A 22,635-nucleotide genomic window follows, 5' to 3' on the forward strand; every position below is an offset into this window, starting at 1 on the left:
CCCAAGTTGCTCTCTCTCCATCCCTCTGTCTCTTCCCATACTCTGTCCACTCCCTCTCCAATCTCTCTCCCTTTCCCCTTCTGTCTCTCCACTATCTTCCTCACCACCAGCCTCTCTATTTCTGCCGCGCCCCCTCGCTCTTTACCCCCTCTCCCCATTCCATATCTCTCCCCTCTTCTCTCCTCTGTCCCTCTCCCTCCCTCACACTTCTCTGTCTCTCTCTCTACACCTGCCTCCTCTCCATCCCTATATCCCCTCTCTGTTACTCCCTCTCCATCCCTCCACCCTTATGTACTCCCTCTTTCTCTCTCACCCCTCTATCTCCCTCTGTCCGCCCCTCTCTGTGTGTCAGTCCATCTATCTATCACATTGTCTTTCCTCCTGTTCCCCTCTTTCTCTCTGTCTCACTTTCCCTCTCTCCTACCTCTCGTCCCGTCCCTCCCTCTCTTTCCCCATGTCACTCTATCACCTCCTCTGTCTCTCTATCTCTCTCTCTTTCTCTGCTTCTGCTTTCCCCCTCCCCTCTGCCTTCCTTTCTCTCTCTGTCACTCCCTCCCTCCACCTCTCTCATTCCCCTCCCGTGTTTCACTCTTTCACACTGTCACTCTCTCGCACTGTCGCCCATATCTCTCTTTCACACTGTTTCTCCACTCTCTTTCTCCTTCTCTCTCTCTCTTATACTGTCCCTCTCATTATCTCTGGCAGTGTCTCTCTCTCTCTCTCTCACATACTGTCTCTCATACTGTCCCTTTCTCTCTCATGCTGTCTCTCTCTCTTTTCTTTATCTCGTAATGTCCCTTTCTCTCTCCTCGCATTTTCTCTACCTTTTTCGCTCTCCCTTCGCCACTCTCCTTCATTTGTTCTCCATCTTGCACTCTCTTTACTTCCCAATGTTGATCACATTCTCCAAACCTCTCTTCCTGGGATCCTTTCTCACCTTCCATCACTAAGGGAACAGTTTATGGCTGTTTGCACAGATTGTTTCCAGTGGAAGTGAGTGAGGCATATTCACAGGCCGTTACTAAAGGAAAGACAGTGGGGATGGGTTCACAAGCTGTTGCTTGGGGAAAGAGTTTGCAAGTGGGAACACAGGATATTGCAAAGGGAAACAGGGACCTGGGGATGTTGGTGTTTCTATGCGAACAGAGTGGACTTGGGGCAATAGAGTGGCGGTTGTACAACCATCTGGTGCCAGTGAACAGAGTGGGGCTATGACCACAGGTCTCTGCTAAATGAACAGGTTGCATGCAAGACCACTGACAGTAGCAGAGCAGTGTGGCAGTGGGGCTGCAGGTCATTGCCAGGAGAAGACAATGGATAAGACTACACGTCCCACAAGAGAGAGTGAGTGAGAGAGTCTCAAGAGAGCATGCAGGGTTGATTGTAAGACAGTGTGTGAGAGGGAGAAAAAGTGCGAGAGAACATGCACATGTGAGAGAAAGAGTGCACAAAATAGAGAGAGATTGCACAAAATCCAGTGTGATAAGTCAGGACTGTGTGAGATAGGGTGCAGGCGAGAGAAAGAGTGTGTACGACAGCATGAGTGTGCAAAGGTGTCATAGAGAGAGTGATATAATAAGTGTCTGCCTACAAACATGTGTGTGTACCTGAGGTTGTGCAAGAGAGCGTGTGGGTAAGTGTGTCAGAGAGAGTGTGTGTTATAGAGACAGAATATGTGCATGAGTGTACAAGAAAGAGAGTGAGTATAGAACATAGAACATAGAACAATACAGCACAGAACAGGCTCTTCGGCCCACGATGCCATGCTGAACATCCATCCTAGATTAAGCACCCATCCATGTACCTATCCAATTGCCGCTTAAAGGTCGCCAATGATTCTGACTCTACCACTCCCACGGGCAGCGCATTCCATGCCCCCACCACTCTCTGGGTAAAGAACCCACCCCTGACATCTCCCCTATACCTTCCACCCTTCACCTTAAATTTATGCCCCCTTGTAACGCTCTGTTGTACCTGGGGAAAAAGTTTCTGACTGTCTACTCTATCTATTCCTCTGATCATCTTATAAACCTCTATCAAGTCACCCCTCATCCTTCGCTGTTCCAACGAGAAAAGGCCGAGAACTCTCAACCTATCCTCGTACGACCTATTCTCCATTCCAGGCAACATCCTGGTAAATCTTCTCTGCACCCTCTCCAAAGCTTCCACATCTTTCCTAAAGTGAGGCGACCAGAACTGCACACAGTACTCCAAATGTGACCTAACCAAAGTCCTGTACAGCTGCAACATCACTTCACGACTCTTGAATTCAATCCCTCTGCTAATGAATGCTAATACACCATAGGCCTTCTTACAAGCTCTATCCACCAGAGTGGCAACTTTCAAAGATCTATGTACATAGACCCCAAGATCCCTCTGTTCCTCCACCTGACTAAGAACCCTACCGTTAACCCTGTATTCCGCATTCTTATTTGTTCTTCCAAAATGGACAACCTCACACTTGGCAGGGTTGAACTCCATCTGCCACTCCTCAGCCCAGCTCTGCATCATATCTAAGTCCCTTTGCAGCCGACAACAGCCCTCCTCACTGTCCACAACTCCACCAATCTTCGTATCATCTGCAAATTTACTGACCCACCCTTCGACTCCCTCATCCAAGTCATTAATGAAAATTACAAACAGCAGAGGACCCAGAACTGATCCCTGCGGAACTCCACTTGTAACTGGGCTCCAGGCTGAATATTTACCATCTATCACTACTCTCTGACTTCAACCGGTTAGCCAGTTTTCTATCCAATTGGCCAAATTCCCCTCTATCCCATGCCTCCTGACTTTCTGCATAAGCCTACCATGGGGAACCTTATCAAATGCCTTACTAAAATCCATGTACACTACATCCACTGCTCTACCCTCATCCACATGCTTGGTCACCTCCTCAAAGAATTCACTAAGACTTGTAAGGCAAGACCTACCCTTACAAATCCATGCTGGCTGTCCCTAATCAAGCAGTGTCTTTCCAGATACTCATAAATCCTATCCCTCAGTACCCTTTCCATTACTTTGCCTACCACAGAAGTAAGACTAACTGGCCTGTAATTCCCGGGGTTATCCCTATTCCCTTTTTTGAACAGGGGCACAACATTCACTACTCTCCAATCCCCTGGTATCACCCCCGTTGACAGTGAAGACGAAAAGATCATTGCCAACGGTACTGCAATTTCCTCTCTTGCTTCCCACATAATCCTAGGATATATCCCGTCAGGCCCGGGGGACTTGTCTATCCTCAAGTTGCTCAAAATGTCCAACACATCTTCCTTCCTAACAAGTATCTCTTCTAGCTTACCAGTCCGTTTCACACTCTCCTCTTCAACAATACGGTCCCTCTCGTTCGTAAATACTGAAGAAAAGTACTCATTCAAGACCTCTCCTATCTCTTCCGACTCAATACACAATCTCCCACTACTGTCCTTGATCGGACCTACCCTCGTTCTTGTCATTCTCATGTTTCTCACATACGCATAAAATGCCTTGGGGTTATCCTTGATCCTATCCGCCAAGGATTTTTCATGCCCTCTCTTAGCTCTCCTAATCCCTTTCTTCAGGTCCCTTCTGGCTATCCTGTATCCCTCCACTGCCCTGTCCGAATATGTGTGCAAATATGTGAGTGGAAGAGTGTATGAGGATGTCTGTAAGGGTGTATGTGAATATGTGTAACTGTAAGTAAGAAAAGATTGCATGTGTGAAAGAGTGCACATGCAGTGTAAGCAAGTATGCGTGTAAGTCTAACTGTGGGAATCTATGTGCACATGTGCAAAAGTGTATGTAAGTGTGTAAGAATATGTGCATTCATGTGTATGCGCAAGATTGTTTAATTAAGAGCATAAGAGGGTGTGTATACAAGTGTCTGTGTATGTGCATACACATGTGTGTATGCGCATGTAAGAGTATCTGCAAGAAAGAGAGTGAGACAGTATGTGTGCATGTGTGTGTGAGCACGTGCACGACATGCATTAAATAGAGATGGAATGTGCAAGGGAGTGTACATGATGGAGACTGTGCATGTCAGCATGCATATGCACAATTATGTGTGTGTGTAACACTGTGTGTAAGAGAGAGTGCATGCATGCTAGCGTTGGTGTATGTGCAATAGCATGTAAGAGTGAGTGTACATGTATATGTACAAAAGTGTGTGTAATGGAATGCGGGCATGTGCACGTAAGTGTGTGTGTGTATGCATGTGTACATGTGTGGCTGTGTAAGCATGTATGTGTGCACACAAGAGTGTGCATACAAGAATGTCTTCAAGAGAAAATGTGAGGAAGAGGTGTGTGGAAGAACGTGAGTGGCTGACAGTCAACGTGTGTGAGAGGGAGGTATGCACAAAGATGACTGAGAGTGTGTGTGTGTGTGTGTGTGTGTGTGTGTGTGTAAGAATGTGTGCATGTGCAAAAGTGTGCCTGTGTTTGTCAGAAAGTGCTCGTACAACATGTGCCTGTGCATGAGTGTGTCTGTGAGAGTGTGTACAAGTGTGTAAGTGTGCCCGAGTGAATGTACCCGAGAGTGTATGAGTGTGTCCGACAGTGCGCATAGGGCAAATTATTAGAGTATGAGTGAACGTGCATGGGAGATAGTGTGTGAAAACATGTGCAAGAGTGTGTACATAGAACATAGAACATAGAAGGATACAGCGCAGTACAGGCCCTTCGGCCCTCGATGTTGCGCCGACCGAATCCTACCTAACCTATACTAGCCCAATAACTTCCAAATGCCTATCCAATGCCCGCTTAAATGACCATAAAGAAGGAGAGTTCACCACTGATACGGGCAGGGCATTCCATGAACTCACAACCCGCTGTGTGAAGAATCTACCCCTAACATCTGTCCTATACCTACCACCCCTTAATTTAAAGCTATGTCCCCTAGTAACACCTGACTCCATTAGCGGTAAAAGGTTCTTAGTATCTACCCTATCTAAACCCCTAATCATCTTATACACTTCTATCAGATCTCCCCTAAACCTTCTCTTCTCCAATGAGAACAGCCCCAAGTGCCTCAGCCTTTCCTCATAAGATTTTCCTACCATTCCAGGCAACATCCTGGTAAACCTCCTCTGCACTCGTTCTAAAGCTTCCACATCCTTCCTATAGTATGGCGACCAAAACTGCACACAATACTCCAGATGAGGCCGCACCAGAGTCTTATACAACTGCAACATGACCTCAGGACTCCGGAACTCAATTCCTCTGCCAATAAAGCCCAGTACACCATATGCCTTCCTCACAGCACTATTTACCTGGGTGGCAACTTTCAGAGATCTGTGTACATGGACACCAAGATCCCTCTGCTCATCCACACTACCAAGTAGCCTACCATTAGCCCAGTAATCCATCATCTTGTTATTCCTACCAAAGTGAACGACTTCGCACTTAGCTACATTGAATTCCATTTGCCACATTTCCGCCCAGCTCTGCAACTTATCTATATCCCGCTGTAACCTACCACTTCCTTCCTCACTATCCACAACTCCACCGACTTTTGTGTCATCCGCAAACTTGCTTACCCAGCTTTCAAGTCCTTCCTCTAGATCATTTATAAAGATAACAAAAAGCAATGGTCCCAAAACAGATCCTTGTGGTACACCGCTAGTAACTGCGCTCCAAGATGAACATAGTCCATCAACTACTACCCTCTGTCTCCTTCCAGCCAGCCAATTCCTAATCCATACCTCTAATGTATCCTCAATGCCATACCTCCGAAGTTTTAGCATTAGCCTACCATGGGGAACCTTATCGAACGCCTTACTAAAATCCATATACACAATATCTACTGCTTTACCCTCATCCACTTCCTTGGTCACCTTCTCAAAGAACTCAATAAGGTTTGTGAGGCACGACCTGCCCTTCACAAAACCATGCTGGCTATCCCTGATCACGTTATTCCTACCCAGATATTCATAAATCTTATCCCTTACCATTCTCTCTAAGACTTTGCCCACCACTGAAGTCAGACTCACTGGCCTATAGTTGCTAGGGCTATCCCTACTCCCTTTCTTGAACAATGGGACCACATTCGCTATCCTCCAGTCCTCTGGTACTATTCCTGTTGACAACGACGACATAAAAATCCAGGCCAATGGCTCTGCTATCTCCTCCCTAGCTTCCCATAGGATCCTGGGGTAAATGCCATCAGGCCCAGGAGACTTATCTATATTCATCCTTTCCAATATTCCCAAAACCTCTTCCCTGCATATTTCCAGGGCATCCATTCTAATTATTTGTGATTCCATATTCACATCAGCAACAGTGTCCTGTTCCTGAGTGAATACTGATGAAAAGTACTGATTTAATGTGTATTAGAGTGGTTGAAAATGTGTTGCTGGTTAAAGCACAGCAGGTCAGGCAGCATCCAAGGAATAGGAAATTCGACGTTTCGGGCATAAGCCCTTCATCAGGAAATGTGTATTAGAGTGAGTGAGAGAGTTTTGAGACAGTGCATGAGTATAGTTGAGAGAGAGGATGCAGAGACAGAGAGCACGTGGACGAAAGTGCACATGGGTGGGGGAGAGTGGCAGATTCTATGCAAAAGAATGTGTGCAAAACAGTGTTTGAGACTTTGCAAAAGAATGTGTGAGAGTGTGTAAGAGATTGTGTGTGTGTCTTGCATGATTGTGAGAGTTTGTTGTTGAGTGAGTGTGAGACATAGAAAGACAGTGCAAGCAAGAGAGAATACATGCACAGGAGTGAATGCATATGAGAGAGTGCACGTGTGTGAGTGTGAGTCAGTGACAATGTGTGCATGTAAGAAGATGTATAGAAATGTGCGCAGGTTTGTGTGTGAATATTGAGTGTGAGGGAGTGTGTAACTATGGAGTATAAGTGAGACTGTGCACGCGAGTCTATGTTTGGGAGTTTGTGTAGGTGTGTGTGTGATTATAGATTACTTTACTTACTTACTTACAGTGTGGAAACAGGCCCTTTGGCCCAACAAGTCCACACCGACCCACCGAAGCGCAACCAGGCCTATTCCTCTACATTTACCCATTCACCAAACACTGCAGGCAATTTAGGGTGGCCAATTTACCTAACCTGCACATTTTTAGACTGGGGGAGGAAACCGGAGAACCCGAAGGAAACCCACGCAGACACGGGGAGAATGTGCAAATTCCCCACAGTCAGTCGCCTGAGGCGGGAATTGCACGCGGATCTCTGGTGCTGTGAGACACAGTGCTAACCACTGTGCCACCGTGCTGCCCAAACTGCCCAACAACGGCATCTCTAAATTATCTTTTTGTGAGTGAGCAGTAATTTGTGGGTGAGTGTGTAACTATGGAATGGGTGAGTGAGAGTGTGTGCGCGAGAATGAGGGTGGAGATTTTGACATCGATGTTCCTGACTTTGAATGTGTGTATTAATAGTGTGTTTGCATGTGAGCAACAAGATATGAATGTGAAAGGTAGTGTGACTCTGTGAAAGAGAGACTGTGAATTTCTGAATGCTGGCATGCATTTGAATGTGTGTGTGCGTGTATTTTGATGTTGATGTGATTTTACGTAACATAGTGCAGGTGGGTGGTGATGGCGTGCAGATAAATCTAGGTTCTTCCTGTGTCATTTTGCAGCAAAATGCTCTCATTCTCCCTTTCAACAAATCTTTTCTCTTTTATCACAAGGAACCTTTGTTTAGAAAACTACAATGTGAAGACCCAAATTAACTGGGGCTAGTAAAGCCTTGAACAAGAGCCACTTCCAGAGGGTAGGAGCATTGGTTTGAGGCCTGTTCGACAGGCTGCACCTCGTGGAGGCCTAGGTGAGCCATGTCTCTTTCTGAGACCGAGACTTAATGTGGGTTATGGAGTAGGTCAGGATGACAAAATCTGACAGTGAGAGAAAGATTTGAAGAACCGAGAGAGCAGGAGAAACAGGAAAGCGATGGAGAGGCATTTGAGCTTGTAAATTAATTATAATGGCAAGATTCTGGGGTTGCAGAAAATAGTTATACTGAATCAACAACACTGAAGGTAAAAACAACAATCAGATGGTCTGGCTGTTGATCCATCGCTGTATGTGGAATCTTGCTGTATATCAATTGCCCCAGTGCCATCAATAACAGGCATTGACTGTTAATCGGCTACCCATCATTTCTAATTTTTCAGGAGGGTCTGGCAGGAATACTCAAGTCATCTCCCAATATTTGAATGTTTCCAAGAGATTCTGTGTGACAGAAAAGAAAACCTGACATCTTGCTGTGCTATCTCTCTGCAAAATCTTTCTCCTTTGCCTTTCAACTAATGCTGTCTCATTTTTCACCTCAAGAATTCTTTTTGAAGATTCAAAAAAAAGAAAATTTGGAGATGCCGGTGTTGGACTGGGGTGTACAAAGTTAAAAAAATCACACAACACCAGGTTATAGTCCAACAGGTTTAATTGGAAGCACACTAGCTTTCGGAGCGACGCTCCTTCATCAGGTGGTAGTGGAAGGCTCAATCCTAACACACCGAATTTATAGCAAGAATTTACAGTGTGGTGTAACTGAAATTATACATTGAAAAATTGATTGTCTATTAAGCCTTTCATCTGTTAGAAGACCATGATAGTTTCACTTCTTTCTTGTGTAAATCACAAAACCTTTTTTTATAAAGTGTTGCATTCTCGGGTTAGCTGTTAACAATGGTGAATAGCTAGACAACATGTTGAAGGTGTTGGCCCCCTGTGTCCTCTGTCTATGCCATGATGTTTAGATTGATTCTAATCTAAAAAGTGAGACAAGGAGTTTAACATGAATTTATGCAGTTTTTGAGCTCAGAGTTCTACATGAATGCATGCAGTTTTTGAGCAAAGTACAATGTAACCCTGCAAGTACAAATTCACCCCACAAAGTATATGTGTGCATGTGGGTCTTTGTCTGTCTGTGTGTGTCTGTCTGGGTTGGGGAGAAAGTGTATGTGTGTGTAGTGAGTGCAGAGTGTCTTGAGTCTGTGAGGGGGTGCACGTGTGAGTGTGTGTGTCTGTAAGGGTGTGTATGGATGTCTGTGTGTGTGACTGTATGTATGTGTGTCCGTATGTATGTGTGGATAGGAGTGCCTGTGTGTGTGTTAGAGTGTGTGTGTATGTAGGAGTATCTGTGTGTGTGTGTAATGCAGTGGTGATCACCTGTAATGTGACATGAACCCAAGGTCCCGATGGAGGCCCTCCCTATGGGTACTGAACTTGGCTATCAGCCTCTGCTCAGACACTTTTCTCTGCTGCCTGTCCCGAAGTCCACCTTGGAGAATGGTCACCAGAAGGTCCGAGGCTGAATGTCCGGGACCTTGGGTTTATGTCACATTACAGGTGACCACCATTGTACTGTACCCACACACAGGCACTCCTACACACACACACACATACACACTGACACACAGGCGCGCACACAGACACCCACACACACCCTTACGGACACACACTCCCACACTCACACATGCACCCCCTCACAGACTCAAGACACTCTGCACTCACTACACACACACATACACTTTCTCACACTCACAACCCCCAACCCAGACAGACAGACAGACAAAGACCCACATGCACACATATAATTTGTGGAGTGAATTTGTACTTGCAGGGTTACATTGTACTTTGCTCAAAAACTGCATGCATTCATGTAGAACTCTGAGCTCAAAAACTGCATAAATTCATGTTAAACTCCTTGCCTCACTTTTTAGATTAGAATCAATCTAAACATCATGGCACAGACAGAGAACACAGGGGGCCAACACCTTCAACATGTTGTCTAGCTATTCACCATTGTTAACAGCTAACCCGAGAGTGCAACACTTTATAAAAAAAGGTTTTGTGATTTACACATGAAAGAAGTGAAACTATCACGGTATTCTAACAGATGAAAGGCTTAACAGACAATCAATTTTTCAATGTATAATTTCAGTTACACCACACTGTAAATTCTCGCTATAAATTCTGTGTGTTAGGATTGAGCCTTCCACTACCACCTGATGAAGGAGCGTCGCTCCGAAAGCTAGTGTGCTTCCAATTAAACCTGTTGGACTATAACCTGGTGTTGTGTGATTTTTAACAATAAAAGAGAGTTAATGCCCCAGGAGACCTTAGAACAAGGGTTTTTGGCAGAGGGTGACACAATCCTAAGGCCTGTTCAATAACCTGCACCCCACTGGGCCCAGTGAGTTGTGTCTGTTTAGTACCCTGAGATTTGATTTCCTCTGATGGAAACTGGATTTTAAGGGGCATCTGGTTAAGTGGCTTCTGCTGGATTGCAGCCCTGTCATTTTTAAAACAGTATTGAAGCCTCTAGTTAAAGTAACCGGGCCTTGGGATTTGACACAAGTATGTGAATCCCCTCCCAGTGAATGCCTAGAACATAGATAGAACATAGAACATAGGACAATACAACACAGAACAGGCCCTTCGGCCCACGATGTTGTGCCGAACATCTATCCTAGATTAAGCACCCATCCATGTACCTATCCAATTGCCGCTTAAAGGTCGTCAATGATTCTGACTCTACCACTGCCACAGGCAGCGCATTCCATGCCCCCACCACTCTCTGGTTAAAGAACCCACCCCTGACATCTCCCCTATACCTTCCACCCTTCACCTTAAATTTATGCCCCCTTGTAACGCTCTGTTGTACCCGGGGAAAAAGTTTCTGACTGTCTACTCTATCTATTCCTCTGATCATAGAACATAGAAGGATACAGCGCAGTACAGGCCCTTCGGCCCTCGATGTTGCGCCGACCGAGTCCTACCTAACCTATACTAGCCCAATAACTTCCAAATGCCTATCCAATGCCCGCTTAAATGAACATAAAGAAGGAGAGTTCACCACTGATACGGGCAGGGCATTCCATGAACTCACAACCCGCTGTGTGAAGAATCTACCCCTAACATCTGTCCTATACCTACCACCCCTTAATTTAAAGCTATGTCCCCTAGTAACACCTGACTCCATCATCGGTAAAAGGTTCTTAGTATCTACCCTATCTAAACCCCTAATCATCTTATACACTTCTATCAGATCTCCCCTAAACCTTCTCTTCTCCAATGAGAACAGCCCCAAGTGCCTCAGCCTTTCCTCATAAGATTTTCCTACCATTCCAGGCAACATCCTGGTAAACCTCCTCTGCACTCGTTCTAAAGCTTCCACATCCTTCCTATAGTATGGCGACCAAAACTGCACACAATACTCCAGATGAGGCCTCACCAGAGTCTTATACAACTGCAACATGACCTCAGGACTCCGGAACTCAATTCCTCTGCCAATAAAGCCCAGTACACCATATGCCTTCCTCACAGCACTATTTACCTGGGTGGCAACTTTCAGAGATCATCTTATAAACCTCTATCAAGTCACCCCTCATCCTTCGCTGTTCCAACGAGAAAAGGCCGAGAACTCTCAACCTATCCTCGTACGACCTATTCTCCATTCCAGGCAACATCCTGGTAAATCTTCTCTGCACCCTCTCCAAAGCTTCTACATCTTTCCTAAAGTGAGGCGACCAGAACTGCACACAGTACTCCAAATGTGACCTAACCAAAGTCCTGTACAGTTGCAACATCACTTCACGACTCTTGAATTCAATCCCTCTGCTAATGAACGCTAATACACCATAGGCCTTCTTACAAGCTCTATCCACCTGAGTGGCAACTTTCAAAGATCTATGTACATAGACCCCAAGATCCCTCTGTTCCTCCACCTGACTAAGAACCCTACCGTTAACCCTGTATTCCGCATTCTTAATTGTTCTTCCAAAATGGACAACCTCACACTTGGCAGGGTTGAACTCCATCTGCCACTCCTCAGCCCAGCTCTGCATCATATCCAAGTCCCTTTGCAGCCGACAACAGCCCTCCTCACTGTCCACAACTCCACCAATCTTCGTATCATCTGCAAATTTACTGACCCGCCCTTCGACTCCCTCATCCAAGTCATTAATAAAAATTACAAACAGCAGAGGACCCAGAACTGATCCCTGCGGAACTCCACTTGTAACTGGGCTCCAGGCTGAATATTTACCATCTACCACCACTCTCTGACTTCGACCAGTTAGCCAGTTTTCAATCCAATTGGCCAAGTTTCCCTCTATCCCATGCCTCCTGACTTTCCGCATAAGCCTACCATGGGGAACCTTATCAAATGCCTTACTAAAATCCATGTACACTACATCCACTGCTCTACCCTCATCCACATGCTTGGTCACCTCCTCAAAGAATTCAATAAGACTTGTAAGGCAAGACCTACCCTTACAAATCCGTGCTGGCTGTCCCTAATCAAGCAGTGTCTTTCCAGATACTCATAAATCCTATGCCTCAGTACCCTTTCCATTACTTTGCCTACCACAGAAGTAAGACTAACTGGCCTGTAATTCCCGGGGTTATCCCTATTCCCTTTTTTGAACAGGGGCACAACATTCACTACTCTCCAGTCCCCTGGTACCACCCCCGTTGACAGTGAAGACGAAAAGATCATTACCAACGGTACTGCAATTTCCTCTCTTGCTTCCCACATAATCCTAGGATATATCCCGTCAGGCCTGGGGGGCTTGTCTATCCTCAAGTTGTTCAAAATGTCCAACACATCTTCCTTCCTAACAAGTATCTCTTCTAGCTTACCAGTCCATTTCACACTCTCCTCTTCAACAATACGGTCCCTCTCGTTCGTAACTACTGAAGAAAAGTACTCGTTCAAGACCTCTCCTATCTCTTCCGACTCAATGCACAATCTCCCACTACTGTCCTTGATCGGACCTACCCTCGTTCTCGTCATTCTCATGTTTCTCACATATGCATAAAATGCCCTGGGGTTATCCTTGATCCTATCCGCCAAGGATTTTTCATGCCCTCTCTTAGCTCTCCTAATCCCTTTCTTCAGGTCCCTTCTGGCTATCCTGTATCCCTCCACTGCTCTGTCTGAACCCTGTTTCCTCAACCTTATGTAAGCCTCCTTCTTCCTCTTTACTAGACATTCAACCTCCCTCGTCAACCAAGGCTCCCTCACACGACCATTTCTTTCCTGCCTGATTGACTGACAGGACTGACTGACTGACTGACTGACCAGTCTGACTGACAGGACTCCTCAAAGAGGAAATTAAACCCAAACTGTGAAACTATCTTTAAATACTAATTATAATGTCAGAGTAATAATAGGTTAATGTTAAATTGACATTGGAAGACAGGCTTCAAGCAGGGAGAGGTGCAGGAGAAAAGATAGAGGGTGGGAGGGAGAGGCATTTGAGATTCGTTAGTGTTAGTGCTTCAGGATACAGGAAATATTTACCATTTCACCCGCATCCCATCAAAAAATGGAGCTTATCTTGTTCTTGACATATTTCAACCTGTGTGATTTGCTCTGTCTCAATGGCCTGCACCAAAGTGAATCGCTTAATGACTGTCTCAATAAACCCTTCATTTTAATGCTGCCTGAGGGGTCTGGGATTGAAATTTCCCAATATTTTCCTCGAATTGATCAGAGGCTGAGCATTGCTGATGGAGAGACACAAAACCGTGGCCTCTTGCTGTTCCCCCTCTGTTCCGTTTCGAAAGCTAGTATATCTTTCCTCAAGTAAGGAGACCAGAACTGCGCACAATACTCCTGGTACAGCCTCTCCAACACCTTGTACAATTGCAGCAGAACCTCCCTGCTCTTAAATTCAATCCCTTCAGCAATAAAGCCAATATTCAGTTTGCCTTCCTGATTACCTGTTGAACCTGCAAATCAACTTTTAGAGATTCATGTAAGAGTACTCCTAAGTTCCTCTGCACAACAGCATGCTGCAATCCTGCACCATTTAAATAAAATTTTTAGATGATGCTATTCCACTCTCCACTTGTATCCGAAATTCAATCATACTGTGATCACTCTTTCCGAGAGAATCCTTAACAATGAGATCAGTAATTTTACCTGTCTCATTATACAGGACCAGATCTAAGATTGCACGCTCCCTTGCAGGTTCGGTAACATGCTGTTCCAGGAAGTGATCATGGATGACTTCTATGAACTCCTCTTCAGGAGTGCCTCTACCGGCTTGATTCGGACAATCGATGTGCATATCAAAGGTACCCCATAACTACAGTTCCATTCTTACATACATCAGATATTTCTTGATTGATTGCCTGTGCCACTGCAGCATTATTATTGCTACACTCTATGCTCCTGGGCTGTTCTATGCTCTAAAGAAGAAACAACTCACTTGTCCAACCTCTCTCCGTTACTCAGACCGTTGAGACCACGCAACATCCTTGAAAATTACTTCTGCACACTTTCCAGTTTAAAGCTTCCTTGCTGCAGCAAGGTGATCAAAACTGAACCCGATAATCCAAGTGCAGCCTCACCAACATCCTGTACAACTGCAACATAGCTTCCCAACTTCTATACTCAATGCAGACTGGTGAAGGCCAGTGCGCCAAAAACCTACTTCACTACCCAGTCTGCGTGTGACTCTACTTTTAGAGAATTATGAACCTGATCGGCAATGACTCTGTTCCATTAGACTCCTTGAGGCCACCACTCCCCATGAAAGTAAGGAAGCACAGTTGCCCAATGGTTAGCACTGCTGCCTCACAGCACCAGGGACCTGGGTTCGATTCAAGCCATGGCCGACTGTCTGTGTGGAATTTGTACGTTCTCCCCGTCTGTGTTGGTTTCCTCTGGGGGCTCTGGTTTCTTCCCATTCTCCAAAGGTGTACTGGTTAGGTGAATTGGCCATGCTAAATTGCCCATAATGTTCAGGGTAGGTGCATTAGTCAGGGGAAATATCAATGATGGGGTGGGGATATGGGCCTGGTTGGGATGCTGTTTCAAGGGCTTGTATGGACTTGTTGGGCAATGTGTCCTGTTGCCATAGTATATGGATGCTGTTCTATAAATATGAAACTCTAGCTTTGATTTGACTTGACAAAATGCAAAACCTCACACATATCTACATTAAACTCCATTTGCCATTTCTTGGCCCAGTTCCCCAGCTGATCAATGTCCTGCTGCAATTTCTTATAACAATTCTCACTGTCCACGATAACTTCTACTTTAGTGTCATCTGCAAACTGACAAATCATGTCTTGTACATTCTCATCCATGTCACTGATCTAGAGAACACACATTAATGGCCCAGCACCAATCCCTCAGGCATTCCACTTGTCACAGGCCTCCAGTTCAACCAGTATCCTTCCACTCTTACCCTCTGCTTCCTACCATTGAGCCAATTTTTTTGTCCAGTTTATATCTGTCAGCCAGAGATCAGTGATTGTATGATGAAGAATTGCAGTCAAGTAACTCATATTCCTTGAGGTCCACCTGGCTGAATTCATTGCAATCAATACAAGGGCAAAATTCATTTGAACGAATGACTGAAAGGATAGGTCAACCAAAATGTAAATATTAACAACCTTTAGTTCCTCTCTAATTGGTAAAAAAAATTAAAAATAACAGGGAGAAAATAAACTTTGAGCCTAAACTTGTACATCATTGCAAAACAGAGAGCAATATGCTTCTTTAAACATATCAAAGCAAAGAGAAAAGCCAAAGTGAACACAGACCGCTACGAGAGTGAAGTTAGAGCAATAATAATGGGGAATCAGGAATGGCAGAGGAGTTGAATAAATATACAAGTTTTCACATTAGAAGACAGTGTTGGAATCCCAAAATTTCTAAATAATTGAGGGGCGAAAGGAAGAGGAGAAACAAATACAATAATTATCCTTGGAGAAAAAGTGCTTGGGCCTGATGGGATGCATCCCAGGATGGGCGGCACGGTGGCACAGTGGTTAGCACTGCTGCCTCACAGTGCTAGAGACCTGGGTTCAATTCCCTACTCAGGTGACTGACTGTGTGGAGTTTGCACATTCTCCCCGTGTCTGCGTGGGTTTCCTCCGGGTGCTCCGGTTTCCTCCCACAGTCCAAAGATGTGAAGGTCAGGTGAATTAGCCATGCTAAATTGCCCGAAGTATTAGGTAAAGGGGTAAATGTAGGGGAATTGGTGGGTTGCGCTTTGACGGGGCGGTGTGGACTTGTTGGGCCGAAGGGCCTGTTTCCACACTGTAAGTAATCTAATCTAAAATATGATAAGAAAAGCTACAAAGTTAGTGAATCAATTGTTCATGATTTTTCAGTAACCTGAGGTTCTGGGGAAATCCCAGAGGATCAGAAAATTGCCAGTAAAACACTTTTATTTCCAAATGGAAAGAGACCAAAAAGGGTAACAAATGGACAGTTAGCTTAAAGTCTGTTATTGGGCAAACATTAAAGGCATTAAAAACATCTAATATGAAGGATGTAACAGAGCATTTTGAAATACATAATATGATCAAGCAGCATCAGCATGGCTTCACGAGGGGAAGACAGACCTGATAAATTTACTGAAATTCTTTGAGGAGGTAACAATCAGGGTAGATAAAAGGGAAACAGTAGATATAATGTATTTGGATTTGGTATACATTAATACTGTGATGATGCTGTCAACATAAGAGGTTATTCATCCCTGTTTTGTGTTTGAAGAGTGGTTGGAAGGTTGCAGCACTTAGGTGGCTACTGAAGATGACTTGAGTAAATAGTTTGGGAGGCCTTGTGTTCTTTAACAGACTGAATAAGTGTGGCCAGCTCTCACAGATCCAGATGTCTGAGTTTTGATTTTTCCAGTAACCTCAGAAGCTCTTGGGGCTCAAAAAGCTGGAGGATTCAGTGAATGTCTCCTGGCTGCTACACTCACTGAATCTTCTCGATGCTTTTTTCCCTCCTGGATTGGAGAACTGCATGTAAGAATCTGTGTCTGGTTTTCTTTTTAGCGAATGGGTGGATTTATGGAATGTTACTATTTTGAAACAGTTAATTAATAATGGTTACTGTATCTATTATTCTGTTAAGTTTCCAATCTAAGTTATTCTAAATTCTTCTTTCTTTGGTTGTATTTTATCTACAGTGTTTAAATAGATTGTGTTTTGCTTAACATCCAGTAGTTTGACCAGTCATATTTCATCTGAGACACTTTAGATTTGCCTTTAAAATACGAAAAAGTTAGGGTCTGGTCTACCTTATTAATATATTTTTGAGGGAGTCTTGGTCTAGTTCATAACAATACTTAGTAAAATAAAAGCCCGTGGTATTGGACATAAAATATTATCATGAATAGAGGATTTGCTAACTAATAGAAGACAGAGAGTTGGGATAATGGGGGCATTTTCAGGAAGAAAACTTGTAACTCATGGCCACAGGGGTCAGTGCCAAGGGCACATTTATTCACAATATTAGATTGGATGAGAAAAGTGAATGCACTATGTCCAAGTTTGCGGATGACACAAACTCTTGTGCGAATGCAAGTGGTGAGGATGACACAAAGACTCTGCAGAGTGGGATAGAGGGATTAAGAGTGACAAAAGCTTGGCAGATGGAATGTAATGTGGGGGAATGTGAGTTATTGACTGTGGCAAGAAAAATTAACATAATTTAAATGAAGAAAGACTGCAGAAAGTGACAGAACACGGATATGGGAATCCTGTCCATGAACCACAAAAAGCCAGCGTCCAAGTTCAGTGACAATAGGAAAGGCAATTGGAATGTTGTCCTCTATTTCAAAGTAGAAAAACTAAAACTATATGGGACATTAAATCATAGAGATGTACAGAAGAGAAACAGAGCCTTTGGTCCAACCTGACCATGCTGACCAGATATCCTAAATTAACCTAGTCCCATTTGCCAGCACTTGGCCCATTTCTCTCTAAGCCCTTCCTATTTATATACCCAAGCAGATACCTTTTAAATGTTGTCATTGGATCACTTTCTCTGGCAGCTCAATTCCATTATACACCGTCTTCAACTTGAAAATGTTCCCCAATTAGGTCCCTTTTAAATCTTTATCTTATCACCTTAAAATTGTGCTGTCTAGTTTTGGACTCCCTTCCCCTGGGAAAAAAGATCTTGAGTTATCTCCCAATCTGTGCCCTGCATGATTTTAAACTTCGAGAAGGTCACCCCTCAGCCTCTGATATTCCAGGGAAAATGGCCAGAGCTTATTCAGCTTCTCCCTGTACCTCAAACCCTCCAACCCTGGCAACATTCTTGTAAATCTTTTCTGGACCCTTTCAAGTTACACTAGTGATAGGCAATAAATACTGGCCAGCCAGGGATGCCCATGTCTCACAGATGAATTGATAAAAGTAATGATTTCTTCCATGACACTTTCTGTGTGCATAGATTTGAGATGGAAGAAAGAAAGATGATGGTTTTTGAGAATGGTTTGAGGCATTTTCATTTTGAGTTGTAGGAGCAAATTACAGCTGATGCTGGAATCAGTTCTGAAAACAAAAAAATGCTGGAGATCACAGTAGGTTAGTCAGCATCTACAGAGAGAGACAGCAAGCTAACATTTCAAGTCTAGATGAAGAAGTAGCTTGCTCTGTCTCCATGGATGCTGTGATCTCCAGCACTTTATGTTTTCATTTAGAGTTTGTCGACAATGAAAGTTTGCGCAACAAAGAAACTGCTAAAGTGTACCGGTTAAAACTTATGTGACTTTCCAGTGCAAGTTCCAATTTTCCAAACATTCCTATTCATAGTCTGTCCCATATTAAGCCGGTCTCAGCATTAACCTGAATCTTCCAGTAAATTAAAGCCAAGGTTTTAGTCCTTGTCTTTAAGTCCTTCTAAAGTCTGATTTCACCCAAATTCTCCAACCTCCGGCAGATTTAATGAGTGCCCAACTTGCTTTAGTCTTTGGCTACGTTAATGGCTAGGACTTTGGTGTGAGGACCTGGACAGAGCTTTAGTACTGATATTAACTTTTAAGCTCACTAGCTCATCAATGGCGAGGATAGCAGGCTTAATGAATGACACATTATGATCATAATTGTCATTTAGTTGGTTACCCATCTGCTGAAGTGTGCTGCTTATATCCACAATATCATCAGCGTTATCTGAGAGAGAATAAAGCGGTTAGAATACCAGAAAATGAATGGTAAATTCCCACAAAATCTCCATTCCATAATAATTCCTACAAATCATTTCACTAGGGAGCTCATCACATGTCATATGTTGCGTTTTCTAACTTCTAGTCTGTTGTGACCATTTTAGAATACATACACCTTTGTAAAATCATCATAAGAGCATCTACTATTTCTGCAGTTGTCTCTTTTATAACCTTACTGTATACTATCGTGTCCTCGGGTATTGCCAACTTTAGTCCCTTAAGTGTTTCCACAATACTTTTAATGTGCTGGTATTAAATTTCTCATTCCTATTCGTCAGTTGGTTACCCTCTATTTCTTCGAGTAAAAAGTGAGTTCTGCAGATGCTGGAGATCAGAGCTGAAAATGTGTTGCTGGTTAAAGCACAGCAGGTTAGGCAGCATCCAAGGAACAGGAAATTCGATGTTTCGGGAAGGGCTCTGGCCCGAAACGTCGAATTTCCTCTTCCTTGGATGCTGCCTAACCTGCTGTGCTTTAACCAGCAACACATTTTCAGCTACCCTCTATTTCTGCCATAGTCTCCTACTGTAGGTATGGTAAGAAAAATGTCAGCAATAACTTTCCAAGAAAAGGCTAAATATGATTTGCTTGGAGATAGTGAGGACTGCAGATGCTGGAGAGTCGGGGTAGAAAGAGTATGGCGCTGAAAAAAGCACAGCATGTCAGGCATGAATTAGTTATGTTACGTGAATACCAAGTCCTGGATTCAGGAAACGAATGTGACTACACGGGGTAGATGCAAAAAGGATGTTGCTGATGATGGGAAAGTCCAGAACCAGGCGTCATAGACTCAGGATGTCGGGTAAACTGTTTCGGACTAAGATGAGGAGCATCTGCTGAGCTGAGAGAATAATGGCCACATCACAGATGAAGACTCCACAGGCAGAAAAGGAATGGGTGACCACTAGGCAGAGTAAGAGAACGAGACAGACAGTGCAAAACTCCGCTGTGGTCATTCCTTGCAAAACAGATAAACTGCTTTGGATACTGTTGAGGGGAACAACCTCTTAGAGGAAAGCAATAACAGCCAAAGTTGTGGCACCATGGTTGGCTCTGCTGCGTGGGAGATGAGCAATAAGTGTGGAAATGCAGTACCATAGAAAATTCAATAGTAATTGGGAATAGATGGGTGTTTCTATCACCACAAACGAGAGTCCACGATGGTATCACCATCCATGGTGCGAGGTTAAGAATGTTTCAGTGCAGACAGGACATCCTGAAGGGGGAGGGTGAACATCCAGTCATCGTGGTGCACATTGATATCAAATACATAGGTTCAAAAAAAGGAACGAGATCCTAAAAGCAAAATAAAGGGAACTAGGAAATAAGCTAAAAAGTAGGATTTGAAAGGTGGTGATTTCAGGATTACAGCCAGTCCCTTCTGCTAGTCAGAGGAATAGTAGCAGGGTGTACTGAATGAATTAGTGGCTAACAAGACGGCGTGAGGGGGAGGATTTCAGATTCCCGGGACGTTGTGATTTCTGAGAGAAACTGGACTGGTTACTCCTGTGCGGGACCATGACGAAGACCTTTCAAGGAAGTACTTGCTGGATTAGTTGGGTTTAGGAGGGATCAAACTAAATTGGCAGGGGCATGGGAACCTATGCAAGTGTCAGAGGAAGGGAAATCAAAGACAATAACAAAAGGTAGAAAGAGGAATACAAGTGATAGGCAGAAGAATTGAAAGCCAGAATCAAAGAAAACTACAGTAAAAAGAAGTGGGAACGATGCAGAAAATTAAAAAGACAAATCTTAAGGCTTTGTGCCTGAATGCACAGAGCATTTGAAATAAAGTGGACGAATAAATCACACAAATAGATGTAAAAGGCCATGATACAGTTGGGATTATGGGAAGCAGGGTAACCAGGGATGGGACCTGAACATCCAGGAGTATTCAGTATTTAGGAAGGACTGACATAAAGGAAAAGGCAGTGGGGTTGGATTACTGGTAAAAAAGGATATAAACACAATATTGAAAGATGCTAACTTAATCTGTGTGGACAAAATTGAGAAATACCTAGGGGCAAAAAAACATTAGTAGTACTGAGAGGCCCTTTCAGCCCTCGATGTTACGCCGACCTGTGTAAAGAATCTGATGCCCATCTAACCTGCACCGTTCCTTTATGACCCATATATATGTCCAATGCCCATTTAAATGCCTTTAGTGTCGGCGAGTCTCCTACTGTTGCAGGCAGGCCGTTCTATGCCTCGACTACTCTCTGAGTAAAGAAACTATCCCTAATATCTATCCTAAATCTATCACCCCTCAATTTAAAGCTATGTCCACTCACTTTAGCCTTCACCATCCGAGGAAAAAGGCTCTCACTGTCCGCCCTATCTAATCCTCTGATTATCTTATACATTTCAATTAAGCCATGTCCCAACCTTCTTCTCTTCAACGAAAACAGCCTCAGTTCCCTCAGCCTTTCCTCATAAGATCTTCCTTACATACCAGGCAACATCCTAGCAAATCTCTTCTGAATCTTTCAAAGCTTCCACATCCTTCCTATAATGTAGTGACTAGAACTGTGCGGCCCTACCAGTATCTTGTGCAGCTGAAGTGTGACTTTGTGCCTCTTAAACTCAATCCCCTTATCAATAAACGGCAACACACTAAATGCCTTCTGAACAACCCTATCAACCTGGGTGGCAACTTTCAGGGATTTATGCACCAGGACACCCAGATCTCTCTGTTCATCTACACTGCCAAGAATTTTACCATTAGCCCGGTACTCTGCATTCCTGTTACTTCTTCCAAAGTGAATACCTCACACTTTTCCTCATTAAGTTCCATTCGCCACTTCTCAGCCCAGCTTTGCATGTTATCTATGTCCCTCCGTAACCCATAACATCTTTTGGCACTATCCGCAACTCTGCCTACCTTAGTGTCATCTGCAAATTTTCTAACACATCCTTCTACACCCAGATCCAGATCATTTATAAAAAAACAAACAGCAATGGCCCCAAAACAGATCCTCAAGAAGTCAATAAGGTTTGTGAGGCAGACCTACCCTTCACGAAACCGTGTTGACTATCCCTATTCAAATTATTCCTTCCAGATGATTATAAAATTTATCTTTTATACCCTTTTCCAACACCTTTGCAAAGTAAGGTTCACTGGCCTATAATTACCAGGATTGTCCCTACTCCCCTTCTTAAACAAAGGAACAATATTTGTTATCCTTTAGTCTTCTGGCACTACACATGTCAACAATGATGACTGAAAGGTCGAAGCCAAAGGTTCTGCAATCTCCTCCCTGGCTTCCCAGAGAATTCGAGGATGAATCCCATCTGGCCCAGGGGGCTTATCTATTTTCAGATCTTCCAAAATTACTAAAACCTCCTTTTTGTCAATCTAAATCCCACCTAATCTTGTAGTCTGTATCTCTGTATTCTCACGAACATTTCCCTTTCCAAATGTAATGAAAAGTATTCATTAAGCTTCCCCTATGTTGTCAGATTCCACACACAACTTTCAGTATTATCTTTGATTGGCCCAAATCTTATTCAAATCATTCTTTTATTGCTGATATACCTATAGAAGGCCTTAGGGTTTTCCTTCATCCTATCAGCCAACAACTTCTCATGTCCCTTCCTGGTTCTTCTTAGCTCTCTCTTTAGATTTTTTGGCTAATCTATAATTCTCACGCTCCCTAAGTGAGCTTTCACGCCTCATCCTCACATAAGCCTTCTTCTTTCTCTTGGCAAGA

The sequence above is a fragment of the Hemiscyllium ocellatum genome, chromosome 3, assembly GCF_020745735.1.
Source record: "Hemiscyllium ocellatum isolate sHemOce1 chromosome 3, sHemOce1.pat.X.cur, whole genome shotgun sequence".
In the NCBI taxonomy this organism is placed as follows: Eukaryota; Metazoa; Chordata; class Chondrichthyes; order Orectolobiformes; family Hemiscylliidae; genus Hemiscyllium; species Hemiscyllium ocellatum.